At 46.9% G+C, this 18,907-nt stretch overlaps 2 long non-coding RNA genes across 2 annotated transcripts in view; both read right to left on the bottom strand.

The window, feature by feature from the left end:
• LOC138267903 (uncharacterized) overlaps positions 1-16,160 on the bottom strand; it is a 46,711-nt gene extending 30,551 nt beyond the window's left edge. The window contains exons 1-2 of the long non-coding RNA XR_011199891.1: positions 15,697-16,160; positions 15,211-15,481 (exon numbers count right to left, since the gene is read on the bottom strand). This is a non-coding gene — a long non-coding RNA (uncharacterized lncRNA). The remainder of the gene's footprint in view (positions 1-15,210; positions 15,482-15,696) is intronic.
• A 459-nt stretch (positions 16,161-16,619) lies between these two features.
• LOC138268085 (uncharacterized) lies at positions 16,620-17,051 on the bottom strand. The gene is made up of 3 exons (XR_011199921.1): positions 16,972-17,051; positions 16,798-16,863; positions 16,620-16,699 (listed from the first exon to the last, which is right to left on the bottom strand). It is a non-coding gene; the product is annotated as an uncharacterized lncRNA (long non-coding RNA).
• Positions 17,052-18,907: the final 1,856 nt, after the last annotated feature.

Consider the following 18,907-nt stretch of genomic DNA (forward strand, 5'->3'; position numbering starts at 1 on the left):
ATAGTCGAATACATGGCTCATTGTTAAAGACCGGTGTTGTACAATGTAATCATCATAATATAATGTACTAATATGCCGTTATTAGTATGGCAGCCAATCAAAAATAAATGTACTTATATCATAGAAAACAAGTTTAGGTAATGCTGAAAGAATGACTTAGAATATTTACAATTACCACAATAACATACAGCAGCTAATTATCATTTAGTGCGTACATACAAATTACTGCTGCACCTCACACCTTAACCATGCAGAGGGCGCTTATTTTCTAACTATTGAGATTTCCACCTAATGCAACATCACCACCACCCGAATCTACAGGCTCCTTTTACTTTGGAACCGCACCATGGCGTCGCTTAACCTCTAGTGCAGTGGTTCCCAACCTTTTGACTTCTGTGGACCCCCACTTTATATCATTAATGGAACCCAGGGACCCCCACTGAATCATCATTGGAATCCGGGGACCCCCCCACTGAGTCATTACTGGATGCTTGGGACCTAATTTGTCAATATTTGTTAATATTTTTTAATTTTCTACGCAGTTGCTTACCCCCTGAGAAGGCTTTGCAGACCCCCAGGGGTCCCCAGACCACAGGTTGGGAACCACTGCTCTAGTGTAAGGCATGGCTCTCAAATTTGAACAGCGCAGACACTGAGCGCACACACAGGATTTGTTATTTAGAACAGGGGCAGTACAGCCTTAATGGGGTGCAGTGCCCCCCTCACACTGGACCTGGTGTCTCTGCACCTGTGGCCCTATTGATAGCTATGCCCCTGCTCCCCTCTATCTCTTCACTCCCGCATCCCTGTATCACTGCCTGCATGTCTCCTACCCCTTCCTCCCCTCCCTTGCTATTGCCCTGCCTCCACTTTTCACACTCCTCGTGCCTTTCCATTGCTCACTGACGTTTCCATTTATCACTGTATATCTACCTCCCACGGTCTCGCTTTTCAACTACCTTCCTTGTCCCTCCTCTTCCACCATATCTCTTTGCTCTTCCCTTCCTTCTTTTTTTCCTGTATCGCTCCATTCTTCCTTTTGTCCCTTCTTCTGCCTTTCTCTGTACCCCGCTACTTCCACCTTTCATTGCCCCCTTGAGGCTTCCATTCTGCATTCTTCCATTCTGCAGTGGAACTTGCCCTCACATTCTCTCTTTTATGTCCTCCTCCTCTGCAGCCCCTTTTGCCACTTCTCTTCACGCTCTCCTACTTTGAGGCATCGAATCCTGTATCTCTGCACCCTCTAACTACTTCCCATGCACCCACTTTCCAACCTTCACTGTCCCATGAATCTGAACCTTCGTGTTTATATCTTTTCAGTCTCTGGGCACCTTTACATCCTTCCTCGTAAATTTCTTATCCTTCCTTCTTCACTACTCATCCAACTCTCTACTCTACCCTGTATTTCCGTTTTTTCCCTCTTACATTCTCTTCTCTCTCATTCTGTTGCCCCTCTTCACTTGCTACTCTCCATTTCCTCCTTTATTTCTTCAATGCACCCTACTTTCGTTCCCCTCCTTCTCCTCACTATACCTTTCCAGTGTTCTTTGTATGTTTCTATCCTCCTCTCTATCTCCGTCCCTCTATCTTCCGGCCATTTCATTCGATCCCGCTGTAGTTCTCCATTCTTCTGTGTTCTCTTCATGATCTCTGCTATCTCTGTTTTCATTTGTTTCACATGTATTCCCTTTCTCTATCTGCCGCATTTAATTTGCACTCTCATCCCTCCGTTCCATTACCTATTTCCTCTCTATACTGCCTACTAACACATGCTACCTAACTTACCTCCTCACACTCTGCACTGGTCCACCTCTCCCACCCCCTATTCCTCCAGGTGCCCCTTCCACTTCTCTTTCTCTCTTGTACTCTTACTTTCCCATCTACCTCACTCTCACATGCACTATCCAGCCTCACTTATATTCCAATACAACACACATAATTCCACTACACACTACATAAATCCACTACACTACAGAATAAAACACATATGTAAAAACCATTATCATTTACAAAGCCAATAGCTTTAACTCTCACAAATGTGAGACCCATTGCATTGCAAATGCTTGTTATTCTATGTAGTGAAAAGTGCAGAGCACGAGGACAGGGTACAAATGAGTTGTTGGTCTTCATGCAGAGAAAGGCTTGTCTTCTCTAAGACACAGCACAGGCCCTCTACAGCATTTGCTCGGTGATGAGGGGAATCTCTGATTTGTGGCCCTTAGGGAATCTACAGCCCTCCTAGTTGCATCTGCAAGTATGGTCAAGAAGATCGTGGCACCAGGAGCCCAAGGTTCACATAGAGAGATGACGGGACAGAGAAGGTGATGACTGGACGACAGGCAAGAGTGGCCCACAGCCCAATACCCAGCAAAAATCTGAAATCTATCACCAGAGACACAGGGAATGGAAGCAGTAGCAGTAAGACCTCCTCGTATAGACAAGTAGCGACTGAACTAGAAACTCCAGCAGCAGCAAACCCATAATTTTATGTCAATACGGGAGGCTCCTATTATGCCTTTCTTTTCTTGCTTTAATTCAACAGCAGCAGTCAATAACAAAAAATAAACTACAAATCCCAGATGGTGACAGATATAAGCCAATGGGAAGAGAAACTATGGGGGTCATTATGACCCCAGTGGTCAGTGTTATAGTGGCAGTAGTACTGCCAACAGAGTGACGGTACATACCACTATATTATGACATTGGCGGTTTGGCAAAAACCAAACCGCCAATGTACCACACCGACCGCCATGATGGTAACGACTGCAGCCGTCACTAGGCTGCCCAAGGTAATATGACCCTGCCCACCGCCATGGTTTCTGTGGCTTTTTTACTGCCACGAAAACCATGGTGGTAGGCACTATCGGTGCCAGGGAATTCCTTCTCTGGCACTGATAGGGGTCTCCCTCGCCCCCTCCATCTCCCCAGAGTCCTCCCCCAACCTCCCTCTCCCCCTTCCGACCTCCCCCCAACATACACACACTTACACACATACACATGCACACACACACACGCATTCCTACATTCACCTACGCATGCATACATCCATGCACACACACATCCACACACACTGACATACATACAAGCACACACTCATTCACACATCGCAACATACACGCACACTCACATCCATTCATGCACACACGCATTCCACACGGCCTACACCCACATGCACGCACACAGAAACACCCACACACCCACACACACAACCCCCCAACCTCTCTCCCCTGTCGAAACACCCGATTTACCTGCTTGCAGGGTGTGTTCCAGCAGGAGACGGGATGCGCCGCTGCTGCTAGCAGCAGCGTCCTCCAGCAGAACACCGCCAGGCCGTATCCTGGCTCATGATACGGTCGGCGGCGGTCTACTGGTGTGGTGCTGCTGCTGGCAGCAGTGCCACCTTACCGCCGTCCGCTGCTATGACCGTAGCTTGAATTCCGCCATCCTTATGGCGGAATTCCGGCTACGGTCATTATATGGCGGACAGTAGGTAGCCACGGGGACGGTCTTGTGGTGGCCGTGGCGGTAGGCGGCATTTACTGCCTATGTCATAGTGAGGCCCTTAGTCCTTTAGAGATAGCCAATCAGCATAGTATACACAGTATAATGACATCACTTGACTGCGAACAGCCCTCTTTTCTTGCTGCTCGCAGTCAAGTTAAGTACTTCAACCTGTGTTTATTTGATATTTATTGGCATTACTGCTTGTAAGTGTCATTATTTGTATTTAGCGATAACTTCACTGTTTGACGCTGCGTGCCGCCTTTATATAGATTTTCACTTTGCTTAGACGGCACGTTGCCGCACTGCTCCGAGCGCTCTCTCCCTCGCCCGCGTTCATTTTAGACCATTTATTTCATCCCTCAGACAGTGGTCCCCATTTCATGCCGCTTCTGAGGAACAAACTTTATCTACATACTGTGCTCGCCAGGTTTGTGGTATTTTTTCCTTCATACTCCTCATATTATAGTTTTTTTCCTTCGTTTTTCTCATATCAAGCCTCCTGCTTCGGTCCCGGCTGCGAGAGCTCGTACAAACACGCCCATTCAACTCCCCTTTCCTCTATGTTAACGCCTATAGGCGGAGCTTAGCCTCTGCAGTCCACTCCTTTGAGATTTAACCCTTTCCCCGCTGAATTTTCTACATTTCAGTAACACTTTGTTTTACCATGGAAATTGATAGCTCTCCTTCTAAAGACGGTACTATACATGAAAAACAAAAAATGTCTGCCAAATGTACAGCAAAAGTGAAAAATATCTCATCCCCTATTTTGGTCTCCTCTATTCCGGATTCGGACGATGATTTGGCTGATGTGGATTCAGATGATGACTTATCTGACAATAATAATGGAGGATGGTATCTCCCCCTCCAACAAAAAAACCTAAAATATCACATCATGGTATTTCCAAACCTAAGGTTGTCATGGACTCGGATGGAGTCCCAATGTTTGATGCCACTCATATCCACCATCCGAACTCTACAGTGGGTTCCTGCAAATCATGTTATTGAATACGTATCTTCCAGATTACGTTCTCCCTTGGACAAACATACCAGGTCCAAGTTAACATCCGAATGCCTTCATCCTTCTCTCCCTCAAAAGATCTCTGTTACCCCTACCACTGACCCTGCTCTCTTAACATTTTTTACCAAATTTGTCAAAGACCCACACCAGAGTGTGGATAAAGCATGGTCCTCTTGTCAGGACAAACATTTGGATGTGGTTGGCCCACATACTTGAAGTTTTGACCTGGCAGAGGCCGCTAGGCTGGAGAACATTACCATCGATACTAAAGAACTTTCGCTTTGGGTCCAATGTGCATTTTGCTTACGGGGTAATGCTAACTCTGCCCTCACACACAAACGCAGGAAAAGTCTTCTGCTAAAATTAGATCTGAAATTGGTTAACCTCGCAACAGTGGATCCCGGTATCAAGGCAGAAGGCCTTCTTTTCGGTAACTCTTTTGTCAAGAGTTGAGCAAATACTTTTCCACCTTCACTTCATTGGTTAAAGCCCAACAATCTCTGAAGAAAATGTTTCCCAATGGGTTTTTGCCAGGGCTGGCAGAGGAAGGAACTGATTTGCCGTGGTTACAACAACCAAGGTTCCAGAGAATCCTACAATACCTCCTACCAGGAATTCAAGCCTCAATTCTACCCACAAAGAGGCAGGGGTTTCCGTGGCAGAGGTTCCAGAGGTTTCAGATTCTCTAACCAAACAGGAAAGTGTACATTCCAGCCTTCCTCCTATAGGGGCTCATCTTTTTTTTTTTTTTTTTAAATGGTTGTCAATCAGAGCAGACCCTTGGGTCTTAAACACGGTTCAAGGTTATGCTATCAAGCTTTACTCAGAACCTTTTCAGTCCTCCCCTCCTCTTCCGCCAAGGTTCTGAACAGAAATATTCAGCCTAATTTCTTTAGAAGTACAGTCCCTTCTCCAAAAACACGCTATTGCCCATTGTCAAACCGACTCTTCAGGTTTTACCAGCTCCATCTTCTTAGTTCAGAAGAAAAACAAAAAGATGTGTCCAGTAATCAACCTCAGACACTTCAACCAATTTGTAGTTTATCGCCATTTCAAAATGGAAACGATTCTTCATCTCAGAGACACCCGTCTTCAAAACGATTGGATGGTTCATTTGGATTTGCAAGATGTATATCTCACTGTTCCTATACTTCGGAATTACACAAAATTTCTTCAGTTTCAGTGGTTAGACCAATACTTCCATTTTGCATCCCTTCCATTCGGTCTCTCTTCAGCACCTTGGTGTTTTACCAAGTTAATGAAATGAGTGGTAGCTCTTCTCAGAGCTCAAGGTGTCATACTCATAATTTATCTGGACGCTATACTCATAATTAACCAGACTATTCTATCCCTTCAATCCCACATTTACCTTACCTGCTCCAATTTAGGAGTTCTACGTTTCATTATCAACAAAGAAAAATCTGAAGTACAAAGGGCCCACATGGCCACAGTCCAAGTTGTTTCCTGACAACATCCGCATAGAACTGTGCAGGGGCATCATTTTGTAAGTGGGCAGGCACCTCAGGGGGAAGAGGGGTGGGGGCACGTCAACTGAAGACGGGAACTTGCCCACTGGTTCTGGAGGGGGCTCCATGCCCATTATCCTTTGCTGGCGAGTGCAAGGTCACAGTCTCTCAGGTAGGGTACTTGCCCACTGAGTCTGGAGGGGGCTCATTGCCATTATCCTATGTTGGGGAGTGCAAGGTCACAGTCTCTCAGGTGGGTTACTTGCCCACTGGTTCTGGAGGGGGCTCCTTGTACAGCAGTCCCTGGAGGGTGGCCTACATGCCCTCTGCTGGAGGTGAGGGCTACATTGTCTCAGCTGGAGGTGAGGGCTCCATGAGCACTGGTGGTGGTGGTGGTGGTACCCTGCCAGCCTCTGCTGGAGGTGAGGGCTGCTGTGTCTCAGCTGGGGAAGGTGCCTCCTGGGCAGCCTCTGCACGAGGTGAGGGCTGCTGTGTCTCAGCAGGGGAAGTGGCCTCCTGAGCAGCCTCTGTTGGAGGCGAGGGCTGCTGTGTCTCAGCTGGAGGTGAGGACTTCTTCCCTTTTCTGGCAGGAGGTAAGGGCTTCTTCGCTTTCTTGGCTGAAGTGAGGGCTTCTTCCGCTTCCTGGCTGGTGGAGTGGGATCCTTCCCCTTTCTGGCTGGTGGAGTGGGAACCTTCCCCTTCCAGGCTGGTGGAGTGGGATCCTTCCCCTTCCTGGCTCTTTGCTCTTCCCTTCTTTCGTTTTATCCTGTATCCCTCCATTCTTCCTTTTGTCCCTTCTTCTGCCTTTCTCTGTACACCACTACTTCCACCTTTCATTGCCCCTGGAGGCTTCCATTCTGCATTCTTCCATTCTGCAGTGGAACTTGCCCTCACATTCTCTCTTTTATGTCCTCCTCCTCTGCAACCCCTTTTGCCACTTCTCGTCACGCTCTCCTACTTTGAGACATCCAACCCTGTATCTCTGCACCCTCTAACTACTTCCCATGCACCTAATTTCCAACTTTCACTGTCCCATGAATCTGAACCTTCGTGTTTACCTCTTATCAGTCTCTGGGCACCTCTACATCCTTCCTTGTAAATTTCTTATCCTTCCTTCTTCACTACTCATCCAACTCTCTACTCTACCCTGTATTTCTGTTTTTTCCCTCTTACATTCTCTTCTCTCTCATTCTGTTGCCCCTCTTCACTTGCTACTCTCCATTTCCTCCTTTATTTCTTCAATATACCCTACTTTTGTTCGCCTCCTTCTCCTCACTATACCTTTCCAGTGTTCTTTGTATGTTTCTATCCTCCTCTCTATCTCCGTCCCTCTATCTTACGGCCATTTCATTCGATCCCGCTGTAGTTCTCCATTCTTCTGTGTTCTCTTCATGATCTCTGCTCTCTCTGTTTTCATTTGTTTCACATGTATTCCCTTTCTCTATCTGCCGCATTTAATTTGCACTCTCATCCCTCCGTTTCATTACCTATTTCCTCTCTATACTGCCTACTAACACATGCTACCTAACTTACCTCCTCACACTCTGCACTGGTCCGCCTCTCCCATCCCCTATTCCTACAGGTGCCCCTTACACTTCTCTCTCTCTCTTGTACTCTTACTTTCCCATCTACCTCACTCTCTCACGCACTATCCAGCCTCACTAATATTCCAATACAACACACAATTCCACTACACACTACATAAATCCACTACACTACAGAATAAAACACATACGTAAAAACCATTATCATTTACAAAGCCAATAGCTTTAACTCTCACAAATGCGAGACCCATTGCATTGCAAATGCTTGTTATTCTATGTAGTGAAAAGAGCAGAGCACGAGGACAGGACACAAATAAGTTGTTGGTCTTCATGCAGAGAAAGGCTTGTCTTCTCTAAGACACACCACAGGCCCTCTACAGCATTTGCTCGGTGAGGAGGGGAATCTCTGGTTTGTGACCCTTAGGGAATCCACAGCCCTCCTAGTTGCATCTGCAAGTATGGTCAAGACGATCATGGCACCAGGAGCCCAAGGTTCACATAGAGAGATGACGGGACAGAGAAGGTGATGACTGGACGACAGGCAAGAGTGGCCCACAGCCCAATACCCAGCAAAAATCTGAAATCTATCACCAGAGACACAGGGAATGGAAGCAGTAGCAGTAAGACCTCCTCCTATAGACAAGTAGCGACTGAACTGGAAACTCCAGCAGCAGCAAACCCATAATTTTATGTCAATACGGGAGGCTCCTATTATGCCTTTCTTTTCTTGCTTTAATTCAACAGCAGCAGTCAATAACAATAAATAAACTACAAATCCCAGATGGTGAAAGATATAAGCCAATGGGAAGAGAAACTATGGGGGTCATTATGACCCCGGTGGTCAGTGTTATAGTGGCGGTAGTACCGCCAACAGAGTGACTTATGGCAGAATTCCGGCTACGGTCATTATATGGCGGATAGTAGGTAGCCACGGGGACGGTCTTGTGGTGGCCGTGGCGGTAGGCGGCATTTACTGCCTATGTCACAGTGAGGCCCTTAGTCCTTTAGAGATAGCCAATCAGCATAGTATGCACAGTATAATGACATCACTTGACTGCGAACAGCCCTCTTTTCTTGCTGCTCGCAGTCAAGTTAAGTACTTCAAACTGTGTTTATTTGATATTTATTGGCATTACTGCTTGTAAGTGTCATTATTTGTATTTAGCGATAACTTCACTGTTTGACGCTGCGTGCCGCCTTTATATAGATTTTCACTTTGCCTAGACGGCACGTTGCCGCACTGTCCTGAGCGCTCTCGCCCGCGTTCGTTTTAGACCATTTATTTCGTCCCTCAGACAGTGGTCCCCATTTCATGCCGCTTCTGAGGAACAAACTTTATCTACATAATGTGCTCGCCAGGTTTGTGGTATTTTTTCCTTCATACTCCTCATATTATAGTTTTTTTCCTTTGTTTTTCTCATATCAAGCCTCCTGCTTCGGTCCCGGCTGTGAGAGCTCGTACAAACACGCCCATTCAACTCCCCTTTCCTCTATATTAATGCCTATAGGCGGAGCTTAGCCTCTGCAGTCCACTCCTTTGAGATTTAACCCTTTCCCCGCTGAATTTTCTACATTTCAGTAACACTTTGTTTTACCATGGAAATTGATAGCTCTCCTTCTAAAGACGGTACTATACATGAAAAACAAAAAATGTCTGCCAAATGTACAGCAAAAGCGAAAAATATCTCATACCCTATTTGGTCTCCTCTATTCCGGATTCGGGCGATGATTTGGCTGATGTGGATTCAGATGATGACTTATCTGACAATAATAATGGAGGATTGTATCTCCCCCTCCAACAAAAAAAAACTAAAATATCACATCATGGTATTTCCAAACCTAAGGTTGTCATGGACTCGGATGGAGTCCCAATGTTTGATGCCACTCATATCCACCATCCGAACCCTAGAGTGGGTTCCTGCAAATCATGTTATTGAATACGTATCTTCCAGATTACGTTCTCCCTTGGACAAACATACCAGGTCCAAGTTAACATCCGAATGCCTTCATCCTTCTCTCCCTCAAAAGATCTCTGTTACCCCTACCACTGACCCAGCTCTCTTAACATTTTTTACCAAGTTTGTCAAAGACCCACACCAGAGTGTGGATAAAGCATGGTCCTCTTGTCAGGACAAACATTTGGATGTGGTTGGCCCACATACTTGAAGTTTTGACCTGGCAGAGGCCGCTAGGCTGGAGAACATTACCATCGATACTGAAGAACTTTCGCTTTGGGTCCAATGTGCATTTTGCTTATGGGGTAATGCTAACTCTGCCCTCACACACAAACGCACGCAGGAAAAGTCTTCTGCTAAAATTAGATCTGAAATTGGTTAACCTCGCAACAGTGGATCCCGGTATCAAGGCAGAAGGCCTTCTTTTCGGTAACTCTTTGTCAAAGAGTTGAGCAAATACTTTTCCACCTTCACTTCATTGGTTAAAGTCCAACAATCTCTGAAGAAAATGTTTTCCCAACGGGTTTTTGCCAGGGCTGGCAGAGGAAGGAACTGATTTGCCATCGTTACAACAACCAAGGTTCCAGAGAATCCTACAATGCCTCCTACCAGGAATTCAAGCCTCAATTCTACCCACAAAGAGGCAGGGGTTTCCGTGGTAGAGGTTCCAGAGGTTTCAGATTCTCTAACCAAACAGGAATGTGTACACTCTAGCCTTCCTCCTATAGGGGCTCATCTTTGTTTTTTGTTTTTTAAATGGTTGTCAATCAGAGCAGACCCTTGGGTCTTAAACACGGTTCAAGGTTATGCTATCAAGCTTTACTCAGAACCTTTTCAGTCCTCCCCTCCTCTTCCGCCAAGGTTCTCAACAGAAATATTCAACCTCATTTCTTTAGAAGTACAGCCCCTTCTCCAAAAACACGCTATTGCCCATTGTCAAACCGACTCTTCAGGTTTTACCAGCTCCATCTTCTTAGTTCAGAAGAAAAACAAAAAGATGTGTCCAGTAATCAACCTCAGACACTTCAACCAATTTGTAGTTTATCGCCATTTCAAAATGGAAACGATTCTTCATCTCAGAGACACCCGTCTTCAAAACGATTGGATGGTTCATTTGGATTTGCAAGATGTATATCTCACTGTTCCTATACTTCCAAATTACACAAAATTTCTTCAGTTTCAGTGGTTAGAACAATACTTCCATTTTGCATCCCTTCAATTCGGTCTCTCTTCAGCACCTTGGTGTTTTACCAAGTTAATGAAATGAGTGGTAGCTCTTCTCAGAGCTCAAGGTGTCATACTCATAATTTATCTGGACGCTATACTCATAATTAACCAGACTATTCTATCCCTTCAATCCCACATCTCCCTTACCTGCTCCAATTTAGGAGTTCTATGTTTCATTATCAACAAAGAAAAATCTGAAGTACAAAGGGCCCACATGGCCACAGTCCAAGTTGTTTCTTGACAACATCCGCATAGAACTGTGCAGGGGCATCATTTTGTAAGTGGGCAGGCACCTCAGGGGGAAGAGGGGTGGGGGCACCTCAACTGAAGACGGGAACTTGCCCACTGGTTCTGGAGGGGGCTCCATGCCCATTATCCTTTGCTGGCGAGTGCAAGGTCACAGTCTCTCAGGTAGGGTACTTGCCCACTGAGTCTGGAGGGGGCTCATTGCCATTATCCTATGTTGGGGAGTGCAAGGTCACAGTCTTTCAGGTGGGGTACTTGCTCACTGGTTCTGGAGGGGGCTCCTTGTACAGCAGTCCCTGGAGGGTGGCCTACATGCCCTCTGCTGGAGGTGAGGGCTACATTGTCTCAGCTGGAGGTGAGGGCTCCATGAGCACTGGTGGTGGTGGTGTTGGTACCCTGCCAGCCTCTGCTGGAGGTGAGGGCTGCTGTGTCTCAGCTGGGGAAGGTGCCTCTTGGGCAGCCTCTGCACGAGGTGAGGATTGCTGTGTCTCAGCAAGGGAAGGGGCCTCCTGAGCAGCCTCTGTTGGAGGCGAGGGCTGCTGTGTCTCAGCTGGAGGTGAGGACTTCTTCCCTTTCCTGGCAGGAGGTGAGGGCTTCTTCGCTTTCTTGGCTGGAGGTGAGGGCTTCTTCCCCTTCCTGGCTGGTGGAGTGGGATCCTTCCCCTTTCTGGCTGGTGGAGTGGGATCCTTCCCCTTCCAGGCTGGTGGAGTGGGATCCTTCCCCTTCCAGGCTGGTGGAGTGGGATCCTTCCCCTTCCTGGCTGGTGGAGTGGGACCTTACCCTCCCTGGCTGGTGGAGTGGGATCCTTCCCCTGCCTGGCTGGTGGAGTGGGATCCGTCCCCTGCCTGGCTGGTGCAGTGGGATCCTTGACTGTCTTGCCTCCACGACTAGGAAGTGACTCCACTGTCCCCGTGGACTGTTTGGCTGAGGTGCTGGGCTGGGTCGTTGGGACCCTGCTCTTACCACCATAATGGGGTGGAGGGACGAGGACAAGTTGGGAAAGGAAAAGCCTCTTAGGGACGGTGGGGCGGGATAAGGGAGGAGGGATAGGAGTGGAGGTTGAGGAAGTGGTCATTGGAGGATTACGTCTGCTGGACTTGGGTGCATGGTCAATGTGCTGATGTGATGATGTGCTAATTTGGATCAAAGGGATAATGGGGTCTCGTGCTCGGATGGTCTAGTCCCCTGTGCACCGCCCTCAGTATTTCAGCCCATTGAGGAAGAGGAGGTATATGAATACCCTTGCTCCATTAAATAGGGCTCCCAGCTAGACCCATCCTCTCCATCCACGTTGGCTTTGGGTTCAGAAGCTGTAATGCCTGTCCTAACTAGGATTCTCAATGATTCTTTGTCTTCTGGTTGTCTCCCACATTGCTGGAAACATGCTGTGGTCAAGCCTTTGTTGAGAAAAACAAATCTTGACCCTGCTTTACTTGAGAATCTTAGACCTATTTCCCTCCTTCCTATTGCATCTAAAATTTTGGAAAAACATGTCGACTCTTAGGTGTCAGGTTTCTTGGAAAAGTACAACTGTCTTCACAATACCCAGATGGGCTTTAGACCTTTCCACAGTACTGAATCTGCCCTCTTAACTGTTACTGAAGATACTAGACGCCGCCTAGACGGAGGCGGTTATGCAGCTATCATTCTTCTTGATCTGAGTGCAGCGTTTGACATGGTGGACCATGAGATTCTGTTACGCAGAATCGCTCAAATGGATTTTGAGGACAAATGCCTTAAATGGCTGACATCTTTTCTCTTGTATAGGACATTTCAAGTCTTGAATCAGTCACATTACTAGGATACTTTCTCCTTGACATTTGGTGTTCCAAAGGGCTCCTCTCTGAGTCCTACGCTATTTAATACTTATATGGGGTCCTTGGCAAAGACTGTCAAACCATATGGACTATCTCCTATGCAGACGATACTCAATTGGTCATCTCCTATGCAGATGATACTCAATTGGTCTTCTCTTTTTGTACTAAGAGTAATTTAGAATCGGCTGCTCTCTTTTCCTGTCTGTCGGACATTGCTGGCTGGATGCTGGACAGTAAATTGAAGTTAAACGATGGAAAAACAGATGTGAGGCTGGTGGGACATTCTCTGTCTGCCAAGCCCTCCTTACTTGCGTCAGCAGGATTAAGTACTTTTCCTCCATCAAAAGATACTATTAAGAGCTTAGGCTTCTGGCTGGACACACAACTTACAATGGAATGCCATGCAAAGAAATTAGCCTCCTCTTGTTTCTGTGCATTGAGGACTTGTTGGAAAATCTTCCCATTTCTTCCTTTTTTAGCCAAAAGGCTTATTGTTCAGGTCTTAATTCTGTCACTTCTTGATTATGGTAATGTCCTGTTCATGAGCTCTCCTAAATATGTCCTTAGGAGGCTACAGGTAAGAATGCCGCTGCCCGTCTCCTTCTGGGGATTTCGAGTTATATCTCAGTAAAATCCACCTTGGCCTCCCTTCATTGGTTACCTGTAGAACAGCGTATAAAGTTTAAAGCAGCTTGCGTGGCCCATCAAGCCCTCCATAACAGAGGTCCGGCTTTTCTTAAACAGATTATAACTCCCTATACTCCCCAACAACTGGTCAGATCTTCATCTGCATCCCTGATTAGTATGCCTCAGTTTAATAGATCGAGATGGGGAGGCAGATCCTTTGCTTTCAGGGCATCCCAACTGTGTAATTCTCCCCCGGTCGAAGTTCGATCAGTAGATTCTGAACTTTCCTTTCGGAAATCTCTGCAAACCTTTCTCTTTCCCTTATAGGGCCTCTTGGTGGTTGTCTCCTTTTTTGGTTCTGCAGTAGCACTGGGAAGCCTTTCGGTAGCCATGCGCTTTATAAAATCCCAAAATAGAAAAATAAATAGGTGAATAGCTGTTGGGTGTCTGAGTGCCTGCGTTTGTGTCCTTTAGGAGGGGGAACAGTCAGGGTGCGAGAGGACACAGGAGACGTGTGGATGGATGTTGTGGAGGTGTCTGCTAGTGAGGTGTTTGTGCTACTTGGTGTGGTGATGCTGGTAGTGGATGTTGAAGCAGTGCATGCTGGTGTGAGTGTGGAAGTGACTGTGATGGAGGTGGAAGAGGAGGAGGAGGAGGGGGAGACAGTGGAGGCAGTGGATGTGGTTGTGTGTGCAACTGTCTGGTGTTAGCGTGAGTGCTTGTGGACTGAAGTGTGGTGCCTGTGTTTGACTGTGCCACTCTTTTGTGATGTCTTGTGTGCATGCTCATCTGTATGTGTGCAGGGGATGGGTTGGGGTTGAGGAAATTGGGACAGGGAAGTGGTAGTTGGAGGGGGGATAGTAGGAACAGGGACAATGGCTGCCATCTGAGAGGAGACCAGAGCCTGACTCAATCTGTGTTGGGCCACCAATCCAGCGTGGATGCCCTCGAGGAATGCATTGCATTGTTGCATCTGGGATGCCAGCCCCTGGATGGCATTCAAAATGGTTGACTGCCCTACATAGATGGACCTCAGGAGGTCAATAGCCTCCTCATTCAGGGCAGATGTTCTCACTGGGGCAGGGCCTGAGGTGCCTGGGGTGAAGGAGATGCCCACCCTCCTGGGTGAGCTGGCACAGGCAACTCGCTGAGGGGCTACTGGGAGGGCAGTGCTTGTACGGGAGGTGCAGCTGTACCTGCAGCTGGGGTGGTCACAGAGGTGTCCGCCACTACCAGGGAGCTTCCATTGGAGGAGGTAGCAGAGTCGGTGTTGTCACCTCCTGTCTCCGCCGTGGTGCACCCCTTGCCCTCCGTCCGACTGGTTCCCTCAGCATCGGTGGACTCTGCCTCCTGGGTCCTGTGGGATGCAGCTCCCTCTGTCACCGGTGCCCCTGCTCCTCTGACAGATGATGCTAATGCACACATGAACAGGATGACAGAAGGAGAAAGGGGGGAGGGAGAGGAAGGGAGCACTGGTTCAATTACAGCACCAACACCACAGTTGGCATACGCAGTACCATCACACACAGGGATCAGGATTGAGCACTATGTATTGCTCTCGCATTCAATGGGCTAGATGCCACAGCAAGATGAGTGCCAACTGCACCCCTCCTGGGACCAACTAAGTCCTGTCTGACATGGAATGCAACCTAACTAAGTTACCTGAATTTGCTATACACCTATTACCCTTGAGCTGGATCACGCAGCAATGTCTGACCTAGCATTAAGGGGCACCCACTAACTCACACCCACCACCCGGATCCCATGCCACCTACTAATTATTGCTGTAACTCCCACTGTACTCACCCCCTTGTGGCTGCTGTGATGCCCTCAAGTGCCCATGGAACTCTGGGTAGACCACCGCCAGTATGCGGGCCACCAGGGGGGTCAGGATCCGACGGGCACCCCTTCCTCATTGGGAGGCCATCCCCAGATGGGCCTCTGCGGTTTTTTGTGCTCAGCGTCTCAGGTCCTCCCACCTTTTCCGACAGTGGGTGCTCTGCCAGCTGTAGATCCCCAGGGTCCACGCGTCCTTGGCGATGGCACGCCACAATCCTTTCCTTTGATGGGCGCTGACCTGCAGAGGTGATGAAAATGGGAGGACACCATTACACATACAATCCAGCCTGTCACACATATGGCCCTCCAATCCCGTTTCCATCTCCATTGGCACACACATCACCCGGAGCCTACCATGTACACTACCACCAGACACTCCCCCCGATGACACAATGCTTGCACACACATCTCCATGCATCCTTCCCACATGCATTGTGCCCAATGTGTACTTACCTGTTGGTCTGGAGGCCCATATAGCAGTCCATACTGGGGTAGGACCCCATCCACCAGTCGGTCCAACTCCTCCGAAGTGAAGGCAGGGGCCCTTTCCCTGGTCACACAGGCCATGGTATGATAAACAGAATGCAAAGAAAATTAAGGGAAAGAAAGCGCTCTCGACATTCCCCTCTTTAGTAGTAAATAATATAACCAATTTAAGGCACGGTGCTCTTAGCCGAGGAGGATCTTGCCTTACCTCCAACAGTTTATCAACAAAGACACAAACAATTTCCTACAGAGACCAAGGCACTCGTGAATTGCAAGTATAAATTCAATAATCCATAAAAATTATATTAACAGATCAATAGTAATATTCAGATAGAGCATATGAGTAAACAAAATTTCAATGAAGTCCTTTGGATGAAGAGTTCATCTTTAATGGAACACAAAACAGCCAACACGTCATTGGAGGAAATACTCACCATGACTTCCTCAGGGCTGCAAAGAATATCAAAATACATAAAGATAAAATAGATACATATATACTATACACTTAAATCAATATCGACATTAATCGCGACAAAAGGATTGTGTACAAACATAAAAAGAAGAAAAGGCCCCACGCTTTGGTAATCGTCACACTTGTTATATGCTAATGAATTCCAGTTGCAAAACTTTATGTGTTGAGGTGATACTAGAGTGAAACCCCAAGTTGTACCATTCAGTCTGGAGAAGAGATGAGAGACCAAGGCATGTCGCGCGAGGAGAACAAGAGAAAAAGAGACACACAATCCCCAGAGACCAGACTACACATCAAGGCTTTAGTGAAAGAATTAAAACACTACCTAGTGAATTAAATGAATGAAAGTGTTGCCATGCAGTCACAATAAAAATAACATTAAATGAAAACCAAAGTAATCTGAAGTAAAACAAACATACCTCAAATAGGTATAGCACATGAAAACTTAATATCATAAGTTTCATATCCAAATGAATTGTCTGGTGCATATAGAGTAAACTGTAAGCAAAATGATTGGTTGTCAAAAAAGAGATTAGAAAGGAAAGAAAAGTGATGCACCTCGTGTTTCCCACCCTAAACTGTACATAGACCCTTACCGATAGATGGCTCAGTTTATGAAAGTCCATACGAGGCAGATGGTGTATAATGAAACACCTATAACACTGTTGGTAAAAAAAAAAAAAATCACGTTTCAAATGTTTCAAACGAAATACCATTTATATATACCGTAGCGCTATTAGCGCGTAAAAAGATTAAAAGCCTCCGCTCACCTCCTATAATCAGGGTAGCCCACGAACGTCCGGTCGGCGAGTGGCGAACCACACGTCCACCCGCCGTCCCTTGAAATACGGACGGCTACATTCAATTCTCGCGAGAATGGACTACACCTAATGAGTGTTCGACTTTCTCGAACGTAGGGGAACCGTTCAGAGAAGTCGGGCGCCATCTTAAAATAGGCAAAGATATGATCTATTTGTAGCTAATTGAAATCCCATTCCCGGATACAAAAAAAGGCAAAATAAAGGTGATGCAATAAATGACAGAGACTTATTATGAATGCAACATTTGCCAATATTTTAAACCGGCACCAACTAGAAATCACACAAAGGACAGTATCATTATATGTTAAGCAAACTCACTTTCGTGTAAGAGACAAAGATATAAGAAAATTGTAAAGTTATAAAAAAGAAAATAAAAATTATTATGAATAAGACCCAGTTTCACCCGAAAACAACCATCATTCACCAAAATATATTAAAAGGCCCCCTCACGTTAGTGCCATGATCCCCATCTCAAACCCCAAAATGGATGGTACCCCACAAACAACAACAAGGACACATTGAATTGTCATCTCCCCTATATACTATATATACTATATATTGTAAAATGAAAGGAAAATGAGGAAAAGGCAACCCGTACTACACATGTAACAATGCTAACTGATAAGCCCAATATGAACATCCCCACATGACAAAAATATGATGACATCAATAATAGATGCAATAAACATAAAAGACAGTTAACACAAGAGAAACCCAATTACGTTATCAGCTCATGAATATTAATGAAGATTGAGAAATGTCTCCATACAGTGATAGTATTGGTATGTGGCCTTAATAGTGTTATAAAAGAAATACCCTAAACCCAAAGTACTTGAGAGGGAGAATATTTCTATGGATGGATGCGCTGAAACAGATGCGCCATATCTGCCACAATAGCAGGGGCATATATGGATATAACCCTAAAAACTCTTTACAGTAAGACGTTAGAGCATATAACAGATATAGTATTAATCCAAATAATATTCCATCTCGTAATTAGTTTTGAGGCCCATCTCCACAGCTCTTAGTTTGAGAATCCAATAACATTCCCTCTTCCTAAGTGATAGCTCCCTATTACCTCCCTGTGGATTAGTATGCACAGCCTCAAAACCAAAAAATTTAAAAACCTGGGTATGACCCTGTTTCGGGCATTGATACATGTGTGTGACTATGGGATATGGTTCGTCCCGCTGTCTGAGAGCTCTATAGTGTTCACTTATTCTCATTCTAAGAGATCTAATAGTGCTGCCAACATAGTAAAGCCCACATTTGCAAACAATCATATATATGCCAAAATTGCTGTCACACATAGGGGGTGATTCTAACCCCGGCGGTCGGCGGAGAGGCGGCGGTCGGACCGCGAACAGACCGGCGGTCCAAAAAATGGCATTCTGACCGCGGCGGTCACCGCAGCGATCGACCGCCACTTTCCCACTCCGACCGCCACGGCGGTCATGACCGACGGGCTGGAGTTTGCGCACTCCGGCCCGGCGGTCGACCCAAGACCGCCAACCGCATCATGACCCTGCTTACTGCCGCGGTTTTTGGCGGTCGGGAACCGCCATGCGAACCATGGCGGTAGGCACTATCGGGGCCAGGGAATTCCATCCCTGGCACTGATAGGGGTCTCCCCCACCCCCCACTACCCCCCACGACTCCCCCCCCACACCCTCCACCCCCTGCCACCCCCCAGAGATGTTACAAACCCCCTGCCCCCCCACCCCGACATGCACATACACGCACCCCGACATGCACGCACCCCCAACATGCACATATGCACACCCCCTACACACACACATACACAACGGGGGCACATACCCGCACACATACATGCCAACATGCGCACCCGCCGAACTACACACATTGCCCATAGGCACAGCAGCAC

The sequence above is a fragment of the Pleurodeles waltl genome, chromosome 12 (genome assembly GCF_031143425.1).
Source record: "Pleurodeles waltl isolate 20211129_DDA chromosome 12, aPleWal1.hap1.20221129, whole genome shotgun sequence".
Classification (NCBI taxonomy): Eukaryota; Metazoa; Chordata; class Amphibia; order Caudata; family Salamandridae; genus Pleurodeles; species Pleurodeles waltl.